Below are 24275 nucleotides of genomic sequence, written 5' to 3'. Positions count from 1 at the left end.
ATTTTTATGTCATATCACTGATTGAAGAAGTGAAATTTTTAGGAAAAATTAAGCATCATAAGGGCATAGAGAATGTTGGGGTAGAGGACTTATGATTTTTTAGATGATGTGGTCAGGCAAACTTTGTCAGAAAAGGTAACTTATTTTTTTAAGATTTATTTATTTATTTGACAGAGAGAGAGAGTGTACAAGCAGGGGAAGCAGCAGGTAGAGGGAGAGGGAGAAGAAGACTCCCTGCGGAGCAGGGAGCTCGATGTGGGGCTCTGTCCCAAGACCCTGGGATCATGACCTGAACTGAAAGGCAGACGCTTAACTGACTGAGTCACCCAGGCGCTCCTGAAAGGGTAACTTTTGAACAAAGATTAAAACCAATGTAAAAATTTGACTTAAGTCAAGATTGTTAAGGAAAGTTTTGTTTTTCCAGGAAAAATGATACATTTGTATATTTTTAGAATATTCATAAAAATATCGGGAAGCTCAAGGAAAAAAACAACCACACTTCAGCTCAATTTGTTAGCTCCATTACCTCACTACCCGCATCTCTGAGTATTATTCTTTTTTTCTTTCCTATCTAGCAAGAGAAAACTACCTCTAAACCGTCTAAAAGCAATTTCATATCATTAAGATGCAAAGATGGCCAAAGTATCTTCGTTTAAATTTGCTGAGCTATTACACGATCTCTTAGAAGATTCTAAATCAACTCTGACTCTCACTGTAGTGTTGACATGCAAATTCTATTCTTAAATATTGACAAAAAGCCAATATTGAGTTCATGCAGAATAAGCTATAATATTCTTGTTCAGGGTAGAATCCATGGAAAAGTCAATACAAGCTGCAGTCACGGTATACACTTACAATGAAAGAAACATAAGAAAATTAACATTGGAAATTGAGGAATAATAGATTTCTACAGTTTTAAAAGATAGAAACAGCTCTGCTTAGCCAAATTTGGGCAGAATAATGAGATTTCATCCAAAATTGTATAAGTATAATTATTTATTATAACATTTTGTTATAATGCTCAATAAATAAACAAAATAACAAATAATATGAACAAATATAAATAAAACATTTTGCCTTATGATATTAAATCTGTAACTGTAATTTTTGTTATTTTAAATATATTATTTTTAAGCAATTTCCTGTTCTTTGTAGAACTCACTTGTGTTACCAATTAAATAAATATATAGATAAATATTTTCAGAACATTTTTTGTATCTGTTCCTCTGTTTATATTAGTTTCTTAAAAAATTTTAAACAGATTAAACCTTACATAAACACACACGTCTATAAATATGATATAAATATATATAGCAATAACAATTCCAAAGTGAACTAAAATGACATTTCCCACAGTTTATTCTATTCAACACTTATGGTATTAGAAATTATTTTGCAAAAAGAAATTTTCTAATCAAATTAGCATGATAAATCTTAGATTAAATAACATTGAAAATATTTTTTCTGCTCATTGGGGAGCTCAAGGAAGAGACCAAAGATTTAGTTAGCATTTCCCACACTAAATTTATAACAATTTTTTTTTTTACAAAACATCATGAACATTTCAGAAATATGTTCTATAAAACTTAATTTGGAAAACATTAAAAAGTGAAAAGAGTTATTTGCTAATACAGTACTGTGTAATCATAAGTACTTCTAAATTATAGCATTTAACGCAGCAACTATTTTAGTGTATTTCCACCATTTTCTAATACTACTCTATCTTCCTCATTCTCACAATAACCTAGAAAATCGATGCTCTCAATATTACTCTAAGTTTTTGCTGAGTGTCACTTACTGTAAATCCTCCACCCCATTACTTTACAATATCTTCAGTAAAATACACATGCCATGAAAAGATTTCTTAAAATTGCATCTACATTTTTGGTGACAACCAGATGCTGAGTATAATCCAACATGACTATAGGCCATTTATGCAAGGCTGCCATGCCAGGTCTGTGAAAAAATGTCTGGACTGAGTGGATATCATCTGAAATCTGCAACCAAGATTCTAAATCCCACAGAGGGCAGACTAAATAAGGAATACTTCTTTCAGAAAGCTAATCCATTTGGTCTTATTACCTTAATTAGTTTCTCACTAATTACTCTGAGGAAATAAATTCCAAAGAAGACAGACAAAATTATTCTAAATCACTTAACTATGAAAAAAATCTATTCTGGGCCTCTGAAGCTTTTATTTTATTCCACTTTGAAGACTTGATAAAGCACTGGTTCTTGTCCTTTCAAGAAAAATCTAGAAAATCAAGAGAATCTAGAAATTCTCAGAAGGACATGGAGGCTTGCTCCCATAGAATAGGTCTTCTCAATCCATTTTGATCTCCAGCTCTTTAATCCACTGGTGAGGGAAGAATTCCCACACTAAGGTCATGAGGATGCCAGGACACATGGCACCCAACACTGGACAGGTGAGAACAGTGGCAGTTTATTAGTCACGTATACTCACAGCCTTAGGGAGGAGGACCCTATGTAGGGCTACACAGGGGACACACATGGGAACAGAGTTAACAACCAGGCTGTGGGAGGCAGGCTTTGTAATATCAAGAGGCCAGTGTGTTTCCTGGTTCCTGCAGAAGGATGCGGTTAGCTTGTTTGGATAGTTCTGCAGGCTGGCAGGAAATTGAAACCTGCTATTAATTGGTAACCAAGCATCACAACTTGTCCATATGATAGAGGGAGTTGTTGGGCTAAGAGATCTTACCCACAAGGTCCAAGGGGGAAATAACTTGTGGTTAGGTCATATGAGGTCATCCTGATTTTATCAGATGCAGCACATAATATTAATCTTAAACTTTGTACCACACAACCTCAGAACTATTGACATTTCAGGCTAGATAAATCTTTGTGTTGGGGCTTTCCCTTTGTATTGTTGGATGTTTTGCTGCAACCTGAACTCTATCCACTGATGCCAGTGACCACCTCCCCCACCCCACTCTCCAAATTATGGCAGTCAAAAATGTTATCGCCAGATATTGCCAAATGTCTGCTAAGTAGCAAAGCATGCACAGTTGAGAACAACTGTTAAAAGCAGAGCTGCATTCCCTCACCCACAAATTCCAGTGGGCCCTCTACAGGGGACCTATGATTCCAGTTGAAAATCACTATCTAATGAGCCTCAGTTACCTATGGGAATGTGAGGTGTTCATTAGGGTTGCTGGAGAAATTATAATCTATTTGTATGATTTGTTCCCTCCCCATTCTCTCAGGCTTCTTTACATATTTGCTTCATCTGCATGCCTTTTTTTTCTTTTATGAGTGAATCTGTTGATATAATAAATTCCTTTAGAGCACTTATATGGAGCTTCACATCATATCTTTGTATACAGTGGCAAATAGAAATGTTTTTTGGCCCTCACATGGCTTAGAGTTTCATAAAAGACAGAGAAAAGTAAAAAGGAAATCACAGCAAATTTATTTCAGCACTGTGAAACACAGAAGAGGATCATCTGCCTACTAGTGGGTTGAAGAATTTTCCAGTAATAAACAACAACCCTGAAACCTGAAGGATATTAGAGTTTATAAACTAAAGAAACAAAAGTAAGAGTCTTATAAGTAAGGGAAAGTCAGAGGTTAGAAGTTACATTGCACATTCAAAGGAGTGAAAATTGAATGTAATTCACTTTACAGTGTGAGCTTTGACAAGAGATGATTCTAAGTAGATAAGTAGGGGCCATATCACAAAGGGACTTGCAGACCAAATGAGCCTATTGCCCTTCATCCTAAAAGAAAGTGAGGTGATTCTGAAAAGCAACAAAATGAATTTATGGCCTAGAATAATTTCTTGACTTTAGTAGGGGGAATAGGTCAGAAAGGAAAACTTGGGGACAGGCAAACTTTGGAAAATGTTATCTGTTTTTTGTTTTGTTTTGTATTTCAGAAATATAGGTGAGATATATCAAGGTTGGTGCCAATGGGATAAATAAAGATGCATGGGTTTGTGAAGTTAGCACTAAGAACTGACATGATTTGGTGAAGCATAGTATGAAGGAAGGGGCAGAATTTAGGTATTTTTTAAGTGATATAAGAGCTTTTGCATGACCAACTGTGTAGAAAGTTAGGCAGCTTTCACTGAAATTGGCAATTCAGAATGAGAAGGAGGTGTTAGGGGCAAAACAAGAAATTCAGTATTGGAGAATATGACAACTCAAGTGGAAATTTCAAGTTAGCAATCTAAGTCTGGGTCTAAGGAGAGAAAACTGGTGAGGAAACATAGATTTGGGTATAATTTGTTTATAGGTATTTATTAAAGCCATGATGGAAGAAAATGTGGAAAGGATCATCCAAGATGAGAGAAAAATCAAGGGGTCTAAAACAAACTGAGGAATAATGTCATTTATGACATAAACAGAAGGAAAGGGGCATACAAAGTAGTTTGTAAAAAAAAATAGTGGCAATGGGGAAGAAGAAAATCTTAAAGAATTTATCATCATAGGAGGCAATATTTAAGGAAGTTATAGCAACCAGTGTTAAAAGATGCTGAAAAAATTAAGTGTAATAAAAGATTAACATGTCTTCTTGATTTAGTATCCAAAATGAGTTAATAAATCTGTGAAAAACCGTTCCAATGCTTTTGTGAGGAAAAAATACCATCAAGCATTGTGTGAGGATTAAATAATAAGTGAGGAAGAGAATATTCGAAGGAAATTTAAAAATTTTGGCTAAAAAGAGGATCTGAATGATAAGGCAGTAATTGGAGTGAGACAAGCATTCAAGAGAGTATGTTGAAGAAATTGGTGTGGATTCAATTGGTTGCTGTTAAATTGAGGAACATGGGAAAATCTGGGAAACCGAGAAACATTGTGAGATAGCTTTGAAGTTGACTTTGGGAGATTTGATTTTCTTCATTATGGTAAAATTTGCTATCATATCACTTTCTCCAGTAGTCTGCACAAAGGGGTAGAGAGGAACAGTTGGCTTAATCCAGTGTTATATTTTCAAAATGGATGGAATTAAAGAAAATGGTGAAATGGAAAGGAGAATATTGGAAAGATTTCGCCTGATGTGTTGGCCCGGATAGCTTAGATAATTGGAGTTAAAAACGAGGATTGGAAGATTCTGACATACGGGGGAGAATTAGAAATGTCCCTATTGTTGGAGATAGTAAGAGGAGTGAGAATGAGAAGAAAAATAGGAGTCTTTCAGGAAAGAGAATGAGGTTTTTTTTTTAAGATTTTATTTATTTATTTGACAGAGAGAGACACAACGAGAGAGGGAACACAAGCAAGGGGAGTGGGAGAGGGAGAAGCAGGCTTCCCGCCGAGCAGGGAGCCCGATCCCAAGACCCTGGGATCAAGACCTGAGCCGAAGGCAGACGCTTAACGACTGAGCCACCCAGGCGCCCCGAAGAGAATGAGTTTGAATGTAACATTTAAGAAGCTGAGCTGTTCAGGGAGATGATGGAAGAGAGTGTGTCACAACTGCAGTGAGTGGTTGAGGTGGAATGTACTTCTAGGTCTCTGAAGTGCTGCTGAACTAAGATGGCTGATGAATGATTCTTACTCATATTTTCCCTGACTTAATTAACACTCTTACTGACCCTACCTCCTCTGAAGAATTTCATCTAAGAACTTCCATTTATTTCACTTCAACACTTAATGGGAAAAAGTGGAGTAAACTTATCACCTGTCTTCCTTCATCACACACTTTATCTGACAGGGCATTAATGACTTATCTCCAATCTGTCTTCTTCACTGGTGTCTCCACAACATTTGAAGGGATTGATTTCACCCAGTTAGGTATTATCTTGTCAAATTTATTTCACATACACTCTCAAATCTCTTCCATTTCTGATGACTATTTTCAGGTCTCCTCACTTTAGCTTTTCTTAAGACCAATCTGTCTAAACACATAAGGATTATGGATCTATGGTTTTGTCTGTTTCATCAGCTCACAAAGCTATAGCAAACATCATTTTTATGAAGATTACTGTCAAATCTAGTTTTTAAAGAATGATTAAGCATAGTTTTGGAAAAGTCTGATTTTAACGAGAGACTTGTTGATGACAAAAAGGAAGCAAATAGCTGATGTCTTTTTTTCAGGTACAAATATAATTGTTCATTAATTTCTGGTATTTACAAGTATATAATCTCATGGATCTTCATACAACATGTCTGAAAACAAACTTTTATTTAGTCCCAAATCAAACTCTACCTTCAGTACTTAGTAAATACCTTCACAATTGTTTCAATCCTATCAACTCTAGGACCTCTGCTTTGGTCTTAACCCTAATCTTCAGACTGCTTTTTGTACAGTTGGAATTTAGAGCCCTTTAGCCTTCAGGATCTTCTCAAATTCCCCTATTTTTATTGCTCCCCAGTTTTTTCACTCTTGTTATTTTTGTCAACCTGGAATAACTTACCCATTCTCCTCTGCCTGTTGAAATTCTATCCATTCTTTTTAGGGACTGGTAGAGATATAATCTCTATGATTTTCCCTAATCATCACAGGGAATAACCATGAAGCATATATATCTTGTTCTCTGGATTTTTTTTTTTATTATTCAAGTTTAGATCTCCATTCTGCAGGTCTTAGACCAGTTTTGAAAGTCTTGCATCAATTAAGTATTGAATGAATACTTTATACAGTTATGATCATTTAATAAATCCCTTTTTCCTTATTTGTATTTTTTCTAACAAATCCCTGAATACGTTTTGATTTTAACATCTGTTCTTTACACTTATATTTTACGCTTCATTGATGGAGTATTTATAAATTATTAAATGTACTTTTTGAAAATGAAAACAGCATCTTATTATTGAGAATCCTGCTTAAGACCTAGTAATATCAATAGCTTTTTACTTTGAGGTGAGTTGCATTGTTGTTGTCTAGTTAAAATTGTGTTTCAAAATGAAGAGTTGACACCCATGCTTGCCAAATTACCCATGTGCACACACAAACACACAGAAAGCATATTTACACATGTATACTGAAAATCTACTCAGTGGTATAACATATTTGCAAATAGTCTTCAAAAATATTATTTGTATATCTGTGTTGATGTGTTAAATGCACTAATTCCTCACTCCTCATCTCAATTAACCTTGACTAAGTAACCAAGAATAACAACATAGAAAGGAAGAATGAGGAAGTATTCATTCCTCAACAAGGAGTGTTAATATAAGATTCAATTCAAGAAAATAGATGAGGTATAGCCTACTACCCAATTTCTAGGTTTATTTTGTTTACTGTTTTACCAATTCTAGAAATAAGACATAGGGCTATTTTTATTGACTGTGCTTGTGTGACAGTCTCTTTCAAAGAAAATAAGAAATTTATGGAAAATAAAGTAGCAAGAGTTTAAAAATAGCTTAATTGAACACAGTAATTGAACTACTAAACTATAACATCAGTGAAGGAATAAGCTTTCTTCTGAACAGCTCTTCTTCAGTCCTGGGGCCATTGCTATATATTAGGTTCTGGTGAACTACAAAATATTTATCTGTATTATATCTTATGACATTTTATGTAAAGAAATATAAAAAAGGTGTTATCATTTATACACATTTCTCCTGTTCTACTCACTGAAGTAATAATAACCTTTTTTTCTTTTTAATATACAGACTGCTGAGGACTAGATTAAAAACCTATATTTAGTTAGTTTGTTTGCATTTCATTTCCTGTATGGCTAAGGAAATGAATGCTTAAATAAATGACTTTTTAACATGGTTGCTTAAGTGTTTGTTCCTTTTTCCTGCTGCGGTGACAAGGGTCTTATTAAATTTTGTTTTAAAGTGGATTCTTTAAGTGGCTTCTCTTCCTATAAACTGTAAAACTGGCAATGTTAAGGAACATTTTAAGGTAGACACAGTTAAAGGAAAACATTTATTTGCATTGCTCTTGGAGATAAGGATGAAAGCGATTTTAAATTGGGAAGAAACCATTTTTCAGGCTTTTTAAATAATGTATTATGAGACAGTTGCCGAGATTTTTAACCAGTTTAAATTTAACTATTCAATTACAATAAGGTAGGATTAAATACAAAAATAAATGAGTTTAATTTCTTTATACCTTATCACTTCTGATAATTTTTAATTTTGTTCGGTGGGAATAATGTATTTTTCTCTTTAATTTTAAAGAGCACTCTAACAGTACTAATTAAAACATAGTATAATTTTTTTTATATAGAAACTATGTTTGGTTTTAATGAGTAAAAGGACTTTAAGAGAACAGTTTTTTGGGGAAATGACAACCTCTTTGAATTAGATATAATTATTCATAGCAGTTGAATAATACATAAGTAGTATAATTATAACTCCTAAAATCTAGTCATAGAATGTAAAATGGACACACACCTCTTTTTTAAAATTAATTCGTTAATTAATTTGAGAGAGAGAGAAAGAGAGGAAAGGCAGAGGGAGAGGGACAGAAGCAAACTCCCAACTGAGCACACTACACTGGGCTTGATCCAGGACTTTGAGATCATGATCTGAGCTGAAATCAAGAGTCAGACACTTAATCAACTGAGCCACCCAGGTGCCCCCATGCACCTCTTTATCAATGTTGTAAGACAGGAGCAAAATTTGTCAAAGACCTGAGTATAGCTCCATGAACTTTGAGTGAAAAAATATCTTTAGACATTGTCACTGATTTCTACCTAGAGATACGAGGCAAATATTGAAATGATCAGACGTCTAGTAAAAATTCACTGGGTCATCAAAATCATTACAAGGCAATTTGATGAAGATGGCAGCTTAAAGGCAAATACACTCTGCTATGCTTGAAACTTTCTGAAACTTAAAGAAAATAAGTCCATGTTAATAAAGCAAAGAAAATCGGAATTCCAAACCATAAACCATGAGGAAATATAATCCCATACTATGAACTTGGACATATACGAAGAGGATGTTGACTACATATAGGTAACTCAATAGAATTCAGATGGGTATACATTTTCCTATGACTGGTTCAGTAGCTGTTACATCTTGAAGGCTCCATCTACCAATTTTGATTACAGTGAACATCTATTGGCTAGGATATGCCATGAAAAAATGTGTGTGGTGGGGAGTTATCTCTATGGAGATCCAGTTATACATTAGTGTGTTAGATAGGGGGTGGACCTGAAGATGAAATCACATCGACTTTGGAGTTTGACTTTTCATAGCCTTGCCTTTATATGATAGACATTGCTGTGGTGCGGCTGCACAAAAGAAGGAGAAGCAGCAATGATTGGAAGGGCATCACAACTAAATTTCCTCAATAATCACTGTAACTTTCTAATCCCTGGAAACTGAGAAGAGATTCCTTCAAGGGCAATAATCATCTGGGGAGGATATATTCGAGAAATTAATATAAAAAATACAAAATTAAAATTGAAGTTTTCCTTAGTTCTCTCTTTTCATCATTTCCCCTATTGGGTTGATATATTTTTTAAAGAACATGAATTATAAGTTAGCCGTCATGGAACTGGAACATATAAACTGAAGAAAAATGGAAAGAAATGTATGCAAAACATAAATAAGCAATATCACAAGGGGAGTTGCCAAAAGAATCTGCTGAGATTATACAAATCATCCTCCATAATTTTGAAGAAAGTACAGACAAAATTTAACCCAAAATAAGTTAAAGGAGAAATCTTAAGGAGAGATGTGAATTTTAAAAAGAAATTAAGATAGTAAAATAAAAGAGTTAAAAAATTGAAAAAAAACTTGAGAGATGAAAGACATAGTGAAAACAATAAAAAATAGACTCAAGAGAAAAGAAAATAGAGTCAAGCAAGGATACAATGAGTAAGCTTGGTGAAATCACACAAAAAAGAAATGGAAGATTTTTAGAAAACATTAAAATGATTTGAAAGATGAAATATCAAAGAGAGACCCAGGAGATCCAAAAAAACATAACTGGGAAGATTAAGAAGAGAAAAACACCACTACCATGAAATAAAAATGTATAAACCTTCCAGGCATAGAGATTTCAATGTAAATATTTTGAAGGTATATACTCAAGAAAAATAAATAGAAAACTATCATCACTCAGAAATAATCTTTAAAATTATTGAAATTCAGTGGGAAAAATAATCTTGTGGGTCCTTAGAGAAGGAAATAAAATCATCACTATGGGAAAATGTCATTTTGTCTTAAATTTTGTCATACCAGTATTTATACCTAGAAGGTGACAGGAAACTCTATAGCACATTTTTTGTGAGTTTACATATGGTCTAATAATTTTTTATATTTTATTTTTTTAATTAGACATTTTCAAGCATGCAAAAAACTTATAGTACCCATTAGTTCATTCTGAAAAGAAAATTTTAGTAAGTTACAGAAATCCAGGAAAACAATCAGAATTAATTATAGGCCTGAAAAGATGGTTTGTTATTTAGAAATCTATAATTCAACATATCCAAGAAAAAAAATCACTAACATAAGTGATAAAAATGCTTTTGATAGAATTCTACACCTCTTTTTTTGATGATAAACAAAACTGTAAAGTAGTAATATTTACATGCTTTCATATCTTTCTAAATGATCTAACTCATTCACAGGATGCCATCATGCAAAAGGAATAATGCATAGGAACACTCACATTAAAATTTTAAAAATGATAGTTATGTCTGCTAATTCTACTATCAAATGTTGAAGTTTAGTGGGAAAAATTAGAAAATGAATTAGAGGTATAAACATTGGAACAGAGGTTGAAAATTACTTTATTTAGTTGATGTGATCATATACTTGGAACACCACTATGAGATCTAGTGGAAAATGATACAAACACTAAAATAAGTCATAATGATAAACTAATAAATAATGTAAAAGCAAAACTCATTGAAAATATATAATGAAAGAAGAGACCCGTTTATGATAGCAACAACAAATGAAATGCCTATGGCTAAGAGTAAGAATGGTGAAATATTTATATAAAACTAACTAAAGTATTTTGAAGAGACATGAAAGGGGCACCTGGGTGGCTTAGTTGGTTGAGCATCTGGCTCTTAATTTTGGCTCAGGTCATGATCTCAGTTTCCTGGAATCAAGCCCTTCAAAGGGCTCCACACTCAGCAAGGAGTCTGCTTCTCTCCCTCTCCCTCTGCCCTTCACCCCTTTCTCTCTCTCCTCTCTCTCTCAAATAAATAATTTTTTTTAAAAAGAGAGACATTAAAATATCTTAGTCAAGTGTAATAATGCACCTTCCTTCCGGAAGACTTATAGTATAAAGATGCCACTTTCCCCTAAAATGGTCTATAAATTTAAGACAATCCCAAGGGGAAAAAATGCCTACAGAATATAGGTGATTGTTTAGTCAGATTGATATTAAGGTAAGTAATTAACAAATATGTTCAAAGAATTATGAAAGAAAAGCAACAAGGAGGAACTTATCCTATTAGATATTAAATCAACTTTCAATTTTAATTAACTAGTATTAGTTAATGAATAAACTAAACAAGCAATAGAATGCTAAGAGAAAATACCATTAAAATTCCAAATGCAAATAGAAATGTAAAATATTGTACTAAGTGGCAAAATATGAATATCTGAGTATTGGACTGGAACCTGGAAGTCACATTGTGAAAAAATAAAGTTGGATCCATTCCTCACATCTTAAAAAGCAATTAATTTTAAATTGAACCAATATTTAATTATAAATATTAAAAAAATAATTTACAAGTTCCTTTAGACACTATAAATATTTTCAACTCATCCAGTAATTATGTAAAAATTATTTACAGATAATAAACTTATAAGCCAGTGCAAAAAACAACAACAAAAAATAGAGAAATGGGGAAAAGATAGTTCATAAAAAGGATATAAAAAGAGCTTTTATTTATTATTATTTTTAAAAGATTTTATTTATTTATTTGTCAGAGAGCAAGAGAGCACAAGCAGGGGGAGTGGCAGAGGGAGAAGCAGTCTCTTCCCTGAGCAAGGAGCCGGATGGGGGACTCGATCCCAGGACCCTGGGATCATGACCTGAGCCGAAAGCAGGTGCTTAGCCGACTGAGCCATGCAGGCGTCCCCAAAAGAGCTTTTAAACATATGAAAAGATGTTTAATCTCTCTTATAATATGAGAAAGATAAGATGAAACTCTAGTTATACATAAATGTTTCACCTATCAGACAGAGACAAAAGTCTAAAATGATTCTTATTGGTCAATTTCTGAATATAGTAAATAAGAGCTATTATACTATACTTGTGGGTGTACAAATTGGTATGGTATGTATGTATGTGTGGAGAGCAACCAGGGATATCCATCAACATTTTAAATTATAGATAGCTTTTGACCAGCAATCCATTTCCAGGAATTTGTGCTACAGATTTTCTCTGTATGTGGGAAATGATGAAGGTATGCAGAAAATTGATAAAACAAGAAATTAAGTATTGGTTCAAGTGTACACAGCCAGTACAACAGGATTCACATACAGTTTGTGTTGTAGTAGATCTTAGATTCCTAGCCACTGCACCATCCTGTCTACCTGGAGAGTCTCAGAACATAGACCAAAGCCACTGCAGTACTCTGATTCAGTACTACAGAATACTAATAGCAAAGGAATCATTTAGCAAAAATCAATTATAAGACATATAGTTAAATTAAAAGACTTCCATTCTTTCACAATAACATAAATGGGCAAATGCTCACCAATGGAAATGTAAACATACCCTAAAATAAGTAAAGTAATGAATGTAAGAGGAAAAAAAAACAAGAATAAAGTTCTACAAAATATAAACTAAGACTTGAAAAAACATACTTTTTCTTGATGGAAGTTTTTGACTATTGTAAATATGTCATTTCCTCAAAGTTAATTTACAGATTAAATGTAATACCAATAGAGATTTTAGTAAATATAATTAAATTTTCTGTAAAAATGATGGGTTACTTGGGGGAACCTGTGTGGCTCAGCTGATTAAGCTTCTGACTCTTGGTTTTGGTTCAGGTCATGACCTCAAGGTCATGAGATTGAGCCTCCTGTGGGGCTCTGCACTCAGTGGGGAGTCTGCTTAAGATTCTCTGTCCTCTCCCTCTGCCCCTCCCCCTGCTCATGCTCTCTCTCTCTCCCCCCCAATAAAAAAATACATAAATAAATCTTTTTAAATTTTTTTAAATGATAGGATACTTAGACAATTTTGGTAAAAGATTAATTATAGCTAAATGTTTTCACAGATATTAAAGCACATTATAAGCCAATGTGAATAATAGAAGAGCAGGCAATTTGGTGAGTAGGAAAATATAGCCCAGACATAGAACTGGAGCATGTTGGAGCCTCTGGGTAAAAGCCCACAAGAGCTGTTTCTGCACGTCTTACCAACTCTCCTTTCAGGAACATCACATTGGTAGTTTGAAATAACCCATAGTGACAGTACTTTGCACCAGAAAAATAGGCATGTGTCACCACAGAAGGGAACTAAGGACATGCAATGGTTACATGATAAAGTTGGCATTATACGTCAATTGAGGGAGAGGCTCTAAAGTGATATTTATCTTACAGTGGCAATTATCTTAATTCTGAACTATGTTTCAAGTGTATCAAATAGTTAAAGAAAAAAGTGAACAAAGTTTCTAAAACTTTGAAATAATAAATGTGCACATTTAATTTTTCAAGAAAAGGAGAAAGCAGACTTTTATAGATCAAATTACATGAAAAGTTTAAATAGCTATTTGACAAAAATAAGGACAGGCAAGACTACAGGACCAATATGAATATGGGAAAATATTTTCCAAAAAGTAGCTAATACTTCTTGCTTATAAATAGTTAATGCTATTTCAAAAGAAAATGTCTAGGGTCTAATAAATAATTAGAAAAACATCATATGCATGTACTTCATAAATGTATGGAAAGTGAATCTCGTGAATTATCAAAAATTGAAATGAAATACACAAAGCGCCATATTTCCCTTTCATATTAACAAAGTTTAAAATTTAATATAAACCCTAATTGTAGGGGAGTTTATAGTAAGATGATAAACCTCTTACAGGATAAAGAGGTATGAGATACATAAAAGGCAATTTAATTATAGGTATTAAAAGTCCTTAAGTAGTTTACATGTTTTGATATAGCAAGTAAAAGAAATAATTGGAGGGGCATGAGGCTGGCTCAGTCAGAAGAGCATGGGACTCCTGATCTCAGGGTGGTGGGTTCAAACCCCTTGTTGGGTGTTGAGTTACTTAAAAATAAAATAAAAATTTAAAAAAGAAATAATTGGAAATACATATAAATTTGAACATATTGTTATTTATATTATATTTATCATATTTTATTTATAAATGTATTAACTTTATATTACTAAATAAGTAGAAAATATGAAAATACCCATCAGTATGTTCAATTAAATCATGATATACCATGGCTGAAACTATAGTGGCCACTAAAATGATATTTGAGGTTTTTAAAAAATGGTAATATGTAATATGTTGATATGTCAATAAAAAACAGAATAAAAACCTTTTATGTAAATTATGTAATATTGGGCGCCTGGGTGGCTCAGTTGGTTAAGCAACTGCCTTCGGCTCGGGTCATAATCCTGGAGTCCTGGGATCGAGTCCCACATCAGGCTCCCTGCTGATCAGGGAGTCTGCTTCTCCCTCTGAACCTCTTCCCTCTCATGCTCTCTATCTCTCATTCTCTCTCTCTCAAATAAATGAATAAAATCTTTAAAAAAATATTTATAACAAAATGTCTCAGGGAAAATATTCTGATGTAGATTTATGAATAGTTGTTAATCTTGTTTTTATAATTGTTTGCATTAAAAAAATGTTCTCAGGGGCGCCTGGGTGGCTCAGTTGTTAAGCATCTGCCTTCGTCTCAGGTCATGATCCCAGGTTGCTGGGACCGAGCCCCGCATCGGGCTCCCTGCTCCGCGGGAAGCCTGCTTCTCCCTCTCCCGCTCCCCCTGCTTGTGTTCCTTCTCTCACTGTCTCTCTCTCTGTCAAAAAATAAATAAAATCTTAAAAAAAAAATGTTCTCAGGGCGCATGCCTGGCTCAGTCAGTAGGGCATGCGACTCTTGATCTCCAGGTTGTCAGTTTGAGCCCCACATTGGGTGTAATTACTTAAAACTAAAATCTTTTTTTAAAGAAGTTCTCTTATGGGCATGCCCTTCTTCACTTTATTTTACCACCGTCTTGTCATTTTTTCTTATTTTATTTAGAATCTTATTTTGATTATTTTAATACTCCATTTTCTTACCAACACCTGCAGTACCTCAGTTTTTAAGAAAGTCCCATTCTAGATCCATAGAGTTGAACCTGACATCATTTCCATCTCTCCCTTATTTTTTGGACCTAAACTGATGCTTATTTACCATTTTACTGACACTGACTCCCATGTACCTGTTTTTGGTACTTGTTATTTAGAGAGATACACATGACCTCACAATTGTTTCATTCCTTGCCACATGCTAATCTAAATTAAACCTGAAGACTTTGAAGTTCAAGGGAACTCACCAGTTTCTGACAGATTCATCTCTGGATGGCTCTGGCTTTTATGTTCATTAAGGCTTCATGTTTATTGAGTTGAAATCAGCCTCCCTATAAATCCATTGATCTAATGCCAGTACATAAAGTTACAAAGAATAAATTAATCATTTCTTAATAATCTGTGGTATACTCCTCAACCTTTGCAACATGACTTTGTAGTTTCCCCCATTAAGACATTGAATGTAATGGGAGAAGTGGAAACAGTAAGATTTATATGGAATAAGAGATTTATTTGAGAAAATCAGGTCCAGACAACGGTGGGAGCTAAACAATGAATGACTATTGAATATGAATATCTGTTGCTTCTACCCCTGGTGCCGGGCAGTTAGCAAGATAGACTTGTACTGAGGAAGAGACAGACAAAGTTTGAAACCATGAGAATTAACCGGAACCGACAAGTGCAGACTGGACACAGTTGTCCTCCCTGCTTCCAGTACCCAATGTCAGTGAGATAGGTAACCCGCAGGAGAAGCTGGCTCCCTTAATTAGGGATCTAAGCATCCAGGATGTTTGGAGAGCAAACAGCTTTGAAGATAGATGATCTCTCCTACCAGAGAAAAGAGTATATTTGTTTGTTTACCAATATAATAAAGATACTGTCTTTCTCAGGTGCAGAGGTTGGGAAAGTTTGCTCATACCACCTCCAAAAGATTAGGCTGTCCTCAGCTCAGCATTCCTCAGTTTTTATATAAAGTGTCTCCTATGCAATTCTGTGTTGCCTCTGTGGGTTTTCGAGGGACAGGAGGACCGACACAAATATGAGGTTCATGCTGCCTGTTGTGCTGTGAATAATAAAGTCCTTCGATTCTGACCCAGGAGTTTTGTGTTTTTCTGCCAGCATCCATGAAACAATGTCAGGCCAATTTGTTAGATCGCAAGTCGGGTAAAATCTCAGACCCTTCACATTTTTGACAAAAATTCATGGAAAGTGGAGAAACCACAGGACTGACTGTGCCTTGAGAGGTCGCTCAGTAAAGAAAACCAGCAGGACTTTGGCACCATGTATAAATCTCCGTAGCATCTCCCTTACACTCCTTTTCCAAACATTACCATCGCTGCTGCCTCACTTTCACTTCCAAATCTCATGCAGATTCTTCCAAAGGCCAACATTTGCCCACAACAATGCAGGAAAGGGATCCTAGAATACAGGGTTTCAGTTCAGTTCATCAGCAGGGTACATGGCCACTAAAGAACTGGAGGCTGTTCCTAGTCTGGGCTGGGTGATGTTAAGCCTGACACTAATATGCAACATTAAGTGCCAGGTGGCAGCTTTGCATCTCACAGGGACCCAAGCCTAACGGAGAGTTTCTCTGCCCTCACCAGGTCTACCTCCCTCCCAGTGAGAAAGGCTGTTCACCCAGCTCCTTCGCCCATCAGCCAGACCAGCTGCATCGCACCCACTATTCAACCTAAGGGTTACATCTCCCTGCCAGCCTGCAAAATAAAGCCTGCCTCCCACAACCCTTGCTTGTTCTCTCTGTCCTCAAGTACAACCACTGTGTGGTCTCCCCTTCCCCTGGGATGTGAGGTATATGATTAATAAACTGCTGTCAATCTCATTTGTCCGGTCTCAGGTGTCATGTTTGCTAGTTCAGAAATCCCTCCCTCACCCACTGGATGAAGAGGAGGTGATCAAAGCAAGCTGGCCTTGAGACTTGATTTGGCCAAGAGAGTTCAGAGGAAGTGGCATTGTGCAGTTCCCCTTCGGAGCTTAGCCTGAGGTCATTGATCATTCGTCTTCTCTCTTGTCAGCCTTCCAAGCAGAAATGTGAACAAGCTCTGGCTAGCCAACTGTGTGACAAGGAACAAAGGGCCCAGTTGCCCGGCCCACCAATGTTTTCCCAGATATAAATCAGCAAGTAACAGGAAACAGAGCTCCTTCCTGACTTTGTGGCTGAGTACAGATTTAAGAGGGAACCCCAGCTGAGATCAGAGCAATTGAATAAGCTGAGCCCAACCTAAAGTGCAGGTTCAAAGTATCAACAAATAAATAAATGTTCATTGATGTCAAGCATTAATTTTGGTGCTGGTTTGTTACACAGCAATACACAACTGATTCATAGTCTACAATGTATTTTTTATTCTTTATTTTTTAATTTTTTTTTAAATTTTTTTAAAGACTTTATTTGAGAGAGAGAACGAGAGAGAGAAAGCACATGAGTGGGGGGAGGGTCAGAAGGAGAAGCAGACTCCCTGCTGAGCAGGGAGCCCGATGTGGGACCCGATCCAGGGACTCCAGGATCATGACCTGAGCCGAAGGCAGTCGCTTAACCAACTGAGCCACCCAGGCGCCCTACAATGTATTTTTTAAAAATAAAATATTATAAGTTCCTTGCATCTCCAATGTTACAACCTTAACATTCCAAGGTTAGGTGGTATGTCATGGAAAGAACATGGAATTTGAAGATAGGAGAACTAAATTCTAGATCAGGAATTGTCACTTACAGGCTGTGTGCTATTTGTTAAATGTCTAACTTTTTAGAACTTCAATTTTATAAACACTGAAAGGTATTGGATAATAATGTAATAGCAATATGCTCTATTATCACTGATATTAGGGAGACCATGTAACATCTATTGCCCACATCTTCCTACTGTAGACACTTACAACAGAAGCTTTTGGTTTTGTCTTTAATATTAATTTACTGTCATGCTCACTAGCTAGTGGATTGTGGAATGTATCTTCCCTGTTTCAAAAAGAGGAAGGTCATTTTCCTATATCCAGTCTTTGTATTGCTTCATGATTTCTCAGAAAGTAGTAACATGTCATAGTTATTGAATTTGTAGGTTTTCTTAGACCTTGGGCAAATTATTTTTCTTGACTAAGATGTATAGATTCTTTTATTACATTTTTCTCTCTAATATTGGGCTTCAGTTTTCTAAAAACCAATTTTGTTCTAATATTTTCAGTCTTATGATTACTTCTGACAAAGAATACAGAAACCGATTACCAAAGAGCCTAACAACTATTACACCTCAGAGCTACTAGCATCTTACCTTAAACATATAAAGCCAGAGCTTCCATTTCCTACTTTCTCCGAACTTTTAAATCTCTCTTGTCTGTCGCTAGAGATGTAAAGTTAGGAATTTCCTTTTTCACTGCTTGATACATTTCTCTGGCTTCAACTCTTTATCCGAGTGCTACTTTTTTCTTATTTTTGAAGAATATTCCTCTATTGCTTTTTATTGCTTCCCTTATTTCCTGCAGATAGCTTCTCTGTGAGACAAACCATTCCCTGTTATATATTTCCATGATCCAGATTATTTTTCCTTCTTTATCCCTGTTATATATTTCCATGATCCAGATTATTTTTCCTTCTTTATATGTGAACTTTTACTGATTCAGATTCTCTTCCACCTACTAGAACATCTTATTTATTTACTGACTTACTTACTTTTTATTTTTCAATATTTAGGCTCTCTTCATCTTCTCTGATAATATAAAGAAAAAATACTACAAGGTGAATATTTTGGAAATTTGTAAAAGCTTATTATGGACATCCTTAAAGGGATAAGGCAATAGAAACTCAGAAAGTTAAACTATTTTATTAAAGTTTATATAGCAGATAGATCCAAACTAGCACCCCAGTTACCTTTTATAACAGTTGTAGGTTATTCTGGAAAAAGGATTGATACCACTAATTTCTAACTGTACATACTCATAGCTATTCAATAGACTGAGTGTAAATAAGTATATTTGAAGACTTTGAGATAGCTTTTGACTGTTCAGACTAATCTGCCTTTATTGTGTTTACATTTGAATATTATCTCTCATAAGGATAGCAAATTAATATAAAACTTTTGTATCCTTTTTAAATGATTGCTTTGGAAAACTCCTTATTTCTTCTTAGGCTTTTTTTCTAATACACTCAGATTTGAAAATTTTAAGTAAGACTATTCATTTCTCATGTGAGCTCATTCAGTTCCACAATCATGAAGCTATTACCAGATAAATATAACCAATTTCCACCAATTAATGGCACCTTGCAATAAACTTTAGAATGTGAAAAATGCAGCAAGTAGAAAGAAAATTATTAGGATAATTTATAAAATAACTTTCCCCCCTTTCAATTTTTACATGTTTGCTCCTAACTATGAAAATATTATTAGCTAAAAAAAAAAAAAATTAGCGTTATTGGTTAAGGCCATTGATGTTTACTGATTTAAATAACATAGCTTTGAATAAAACAAGTGATAAAATCAAGGTTAAAAATAATAGGGTAAATCAAGTGAAATGGGAAACTTATACAAACAATGTACATGGTACATTTGGACAACAATTTCCAAATTTAAATGTTACTATAGTGGAAGCAAAGTATGTAGATTGGAAGATCTTCTCTTCTGATGACCTTTCCCACCCGCCCCCTCAAAAAAGTAAATTAGCCACTTGAAGTCCTCAACTGTAAAATTAAATCTGTAAATCTTTAGGTCACATAGCTCTGTTCAATATAGAATACGTTCCAAATCATACCTGAGTTAATACCTTTGCCTTTTTAATACTTAGAATATTATATAAGATAGGAATCATGTTTTTGCTGCATTTTTATAAAGTCACAAGATTTTAAATCTGGAAAGTATCCTAGGAATCAGGTGGTCAAACCTCTCATATTATGAATAAAGAAAATGTTTCCAATATTTATTAAATAACTTCCTGAAGATCGCACAGATAGTTGTGGGAAGAATTCAAATTCCTTAAACTTAAGTCTATGTTGTGTTTAACTTAATTAAAATAAAATCCACAAGATACTGAATGTCCATTTTTTCTTTAGTAGCCAAGCTACTATTTCTCAGTAAGAATTAATATTGTTTCTAACAAATCAAGAATATATTTTACATGTTATTTTACTGAAGTCCTTATTGGAAAAGAGCTCTGGAAAGTAAATTTGAGATCTTTTACAGGTGCAAATTTTGTGGTCATTGGTTTCATTAAAAATCTGAAATACTTGTTTGAAAAGTGGTGGAGTGCACTCAGGATAGAAAGAATATCAGCCTGTTCAAATAATTTGTTCAGATGAACAAAGGACTGTATTTAGTCTGTTCTTACATGTAAGGCAATTCCTGGGAAGGAGAAAAGAAAGTTACAGGTTTGCAGACCTCAGTCCTCTTTTCTGAAGGAAGTTAAATATAAAAATGTTGATACATACGGCTATTTATGTGAACTGAACTGATACTTTTGCATATTTTATGTGAGATTATGATATCCAAAGATATCTATCTAGAATATTCATCCATAAGCAACTCTATAAACCTACATGATGATATTGACTCTGTATTAATTAAGATTAGCCTAAGAAATATTTCCCTGGACTTGGTTTATGTCTTCAGGAGGCAGTGGAAGGTAGCTTCAAAGAAGACAAATTTTTTTTTTTAAATCATGTGATGGGTTAAGAAAGAAAAAGCTATAAAATAAGTACAAAGTGTATATTGTAGGTGAAGTAATGGCTTGTATTTAGAATTGAGAAGTGGAAACTTGGAAAATTGAGAAAGATTGAATTTTTTTTATATCAAATGCAGCTTCAGTAATTAGCATAGAAAATTAGACGAAGTTGCTTTTTGCTGAGTTGTTCATTTTGCCCCCTTAAGTTTGTACCAGTGCAAAATTGTCTTATTACAACTGAAATTACTGTAATATGATATATTGAATTATAATTAGTATAATTGAAATATAAAATATCTCCAATCTGTTTATTCGATACAATTGTTGCCATAGGAGCAAGGAGAAACATTAATTAATGTATACTTTGCCTAAGAATGTATAATATGTAGAGCATTTATTTTAATATTTTATAAGTATTTCATTACTATACGAGAAAAAATTAATAGAAAACTAAGAATAGCTCTTTCCTGGGGATTTGACATTGTATTTTTAAACAACAAAAAAATTCTTTCATGCCAGCAAGAACCACAGATGTTTTCAAGTATCAAATTGTAATTTTTAAACAGTGAGCAGATACATATCAAATATTTGTATAGGAGCCAGAAGGAGAAAAAGACAGGAGATTGGTTTGTTTTGTTTTTTCACATAGACTGCCAAACAGCAGTTTTTATCTTAGGCCATTAGGCCTGTGTTTTCTACACCTTAAGATTTGTTTGGAACTTTAAATAAGTGTACCACCATACAAATTTTAGGATTATTTGTTCCAGCACTTTGAAAAATGTCATTGGAATTTTGATCGGGGTGGCATTGAAGGTATAGATTGCTCTGGGTAGCATAGACATTTTAACAATGTTTATTCTTCCGATCCATGAGCATGGACTGTTTTTCCATCTTTTTGTGTCTTTTTCAATTTCTTTCATGAGTGTTCTGTAATTCCTATAGTATAGATCCTTTACCTCTTTGGTTAGGTTTATTCCAAGGTATTCTATGGTTTCTGGTGCTATAGTAAATGGAATCGTTTCTCTAATTTCTCTTTCTAAAGTTGCATTGTTAGTGTATAAGAAAGCAACTGATTTCTGTGCATTGATTTTGTATCCTGCCACATTACTGAATTGTTGTATGAGTTCTAGTAATTTGGGGGTGGAGTCTTTTGGGTTTTCCACATAAAGTATCATGTCATCTGCAAAAAGAGAGAGTTTGACTTCTTCTTTGCCAGTCTGAATACCTTTTATTTCTTTTTGTTGTCTTATTGCTTTTGCTAGGACTTCTAGTACTATGTTGAACAATAGTGGCAAGAGTGGGCATCCTTGACGTGTTCCTGATCTTAAGGGAAAGGCTCTCAGCTTTTCCCCATTGAGGTAATATTCTCTGGGGGTTTTTCATAGATGGACTTTATGAACTTGAGGAATGTTCCCTCTATCCCTATACTCTGAAGAGTTTTAATAAGGAAAGGATGCTATATTTTGTCAAATGCTTTTTCTGCATCAATTGAGAGGACCATATGGGTCTTCTCTCTCCTCTTATTAATGTGTTCTATCACATTGATTGATTTGCAAATGTTGAACCACCCTTGCATCCCGGGGATAAATCCCACTTGGTCGTGGTGGATGATTCTTTTAATGTATTGTTGGATCCTATTAGCTAGGATTTTGTTGAGGATTTTGGAATCCATATTCATCAGGGATATTGGTATGAAATTCTCCTTTTGATGGGGTCATTGCCTGCTTTGGGGATTAAGGTAATGTTGGCCTCATAGAATCAGAAAGGATGAATACCCAACTTTTACATCAGCATGGATGGGACTGGAGGAGATTATGCTAAGTGAAATAAGTCAAGCAGAGAAAGTCGATTATCATATGGTTTCACTTATTTGTAGAACATAAGGAATAGCATGGAGAACATTAGGAGAAGGAAGGGAAAAATGAAGGGGGGGGAAATAGGAGGGAGAGAAGAACCATGAGAGACTATGGGCTCTGAGAAACAATCTGAGGGTTTTAGAGGGGAGGAGGATGGGGGGATGGATTAGCCTGGTGACGTGGTATTAAGGAGGGCATGTACTATGGTGACTAACATAACATAATAAAATAAAATAAAATAAAATAAAAAGAATACCCTGAAAAAAAAAGTGTACCACCATTTTACCCCATACGTAGTCAGAATTGATCATAGCTAAGTGATTTCTGTAGCTCCATTTATTAACATCGTTAGAAGCTAAAAATGTTCTAAAGCAAAAACATACCAGTGAGGGAAGAAGAAAAATTGACTGCAGCTATTACTAATACAAAGACAAGGAAAAGTGGAAGAGAAGAAAGTATTAATATATGCATATCCATGTTTGGACTGTTAGATTTAGTGTTAAATATTGAAGCATAAGGTCATTGCTAACATGTTTATAGCAGGTAATTCCTCATTCTTCTGAAAATTCTTTGATAAATTTGTTCTTCTGTCCCTGTGTTAATATTTTATTGTTAAACATTTAAGAGATCTATTTATCTATTTATCTTACCTTTCTTAAATAAATTTAGTATGATGCTATTCTCCATGTATATATCATATATGCAAATATTTCAAAGAAAGACCTTGAACCATCATCATAAAGCCCAAATCACTAGTGGAATGCTGCTTATACATCTCTTTTCCAGAAAAATAAAAAATATTGTCATTTTTTTCACTTCCTTTTTACTTTCCTTGCTTCTAATCTTCCTTCCTGTGAAGAAATGCATTAAGATCTTGGTATATGTTAAAACCATATTAGGCCCTTTTAATATTAATCAATGCTACTAATATGGCAAGTAAAGATGATCTGTTAAAACCTCGCACTGTATTGAATTCTTTCAAGTCCTTGGAATTTCTTCCAGGAAAATGCACTGCTGTTCTGATCTTTCTGGGCTTTAGGTGATGCAACTACATATAAAAGACATTATGACAACAGTACTTCAAAATATTCTATTTTCATCTTCCTACTTCTTTTATTCTTTGTACTGTTTCCTCTAATTTCCTAATTATACTGGGGAGTTTTACCTAGAAACCAAGTTATTAACCCTAATAAATATAGACTATGAAAAACCTTTTATGCTTTTTTTGCGAAGGAATGGAGTAGGTTTTTAGGCAAATTAATTCTTGTGTATATATATCTCTAGAGAGCTTAGTAATGTATTTAATGAGTCCAAATACAGAAATGAAAGGCAGAAATGACCTACAATGTTATCTTTCCTGCCTCTTGAGAGTTCAATACAAATATGCTTCCTCTGACTGCTCTTACAATAGTATCAGAGTGGTTGCTTTGATATTTTTATGTTTCCCACCAAATTATAACAATTTTTGTTTGCATAATATATATTTTATTTAAAAAAGCTTCTACGTAGTATTTCAGTGAATTATTTTACGTGAATAGAGAGTCAGTACTAAGTTTGCATGCAAGCAGCTTCTGAATACATATCCACTTCACCAGTGGTGAAATATCCAGGGGAAAATA

The sequence above is a fragment of the Eumetopias jubatus genome, unplaced genomic scaffold (assembly GCF_037043125.1).
Source record: "Eumetopias jubatus isolate StellerSeaLion01/CBP00866 unplaced genomic scaffold, mEumJub1_p1.0 scaffold_6, whole genome shotgun sequence".
Classification (NCBI taxonomy): Eukaryota; Metazoa; Chordata; class Mammalia; order Carnivora; family Otariidae; genus Eumetopias; species Eumetopias jubatus.
This window is presented reverse-complemented; position numbering follows the sequence as displayed.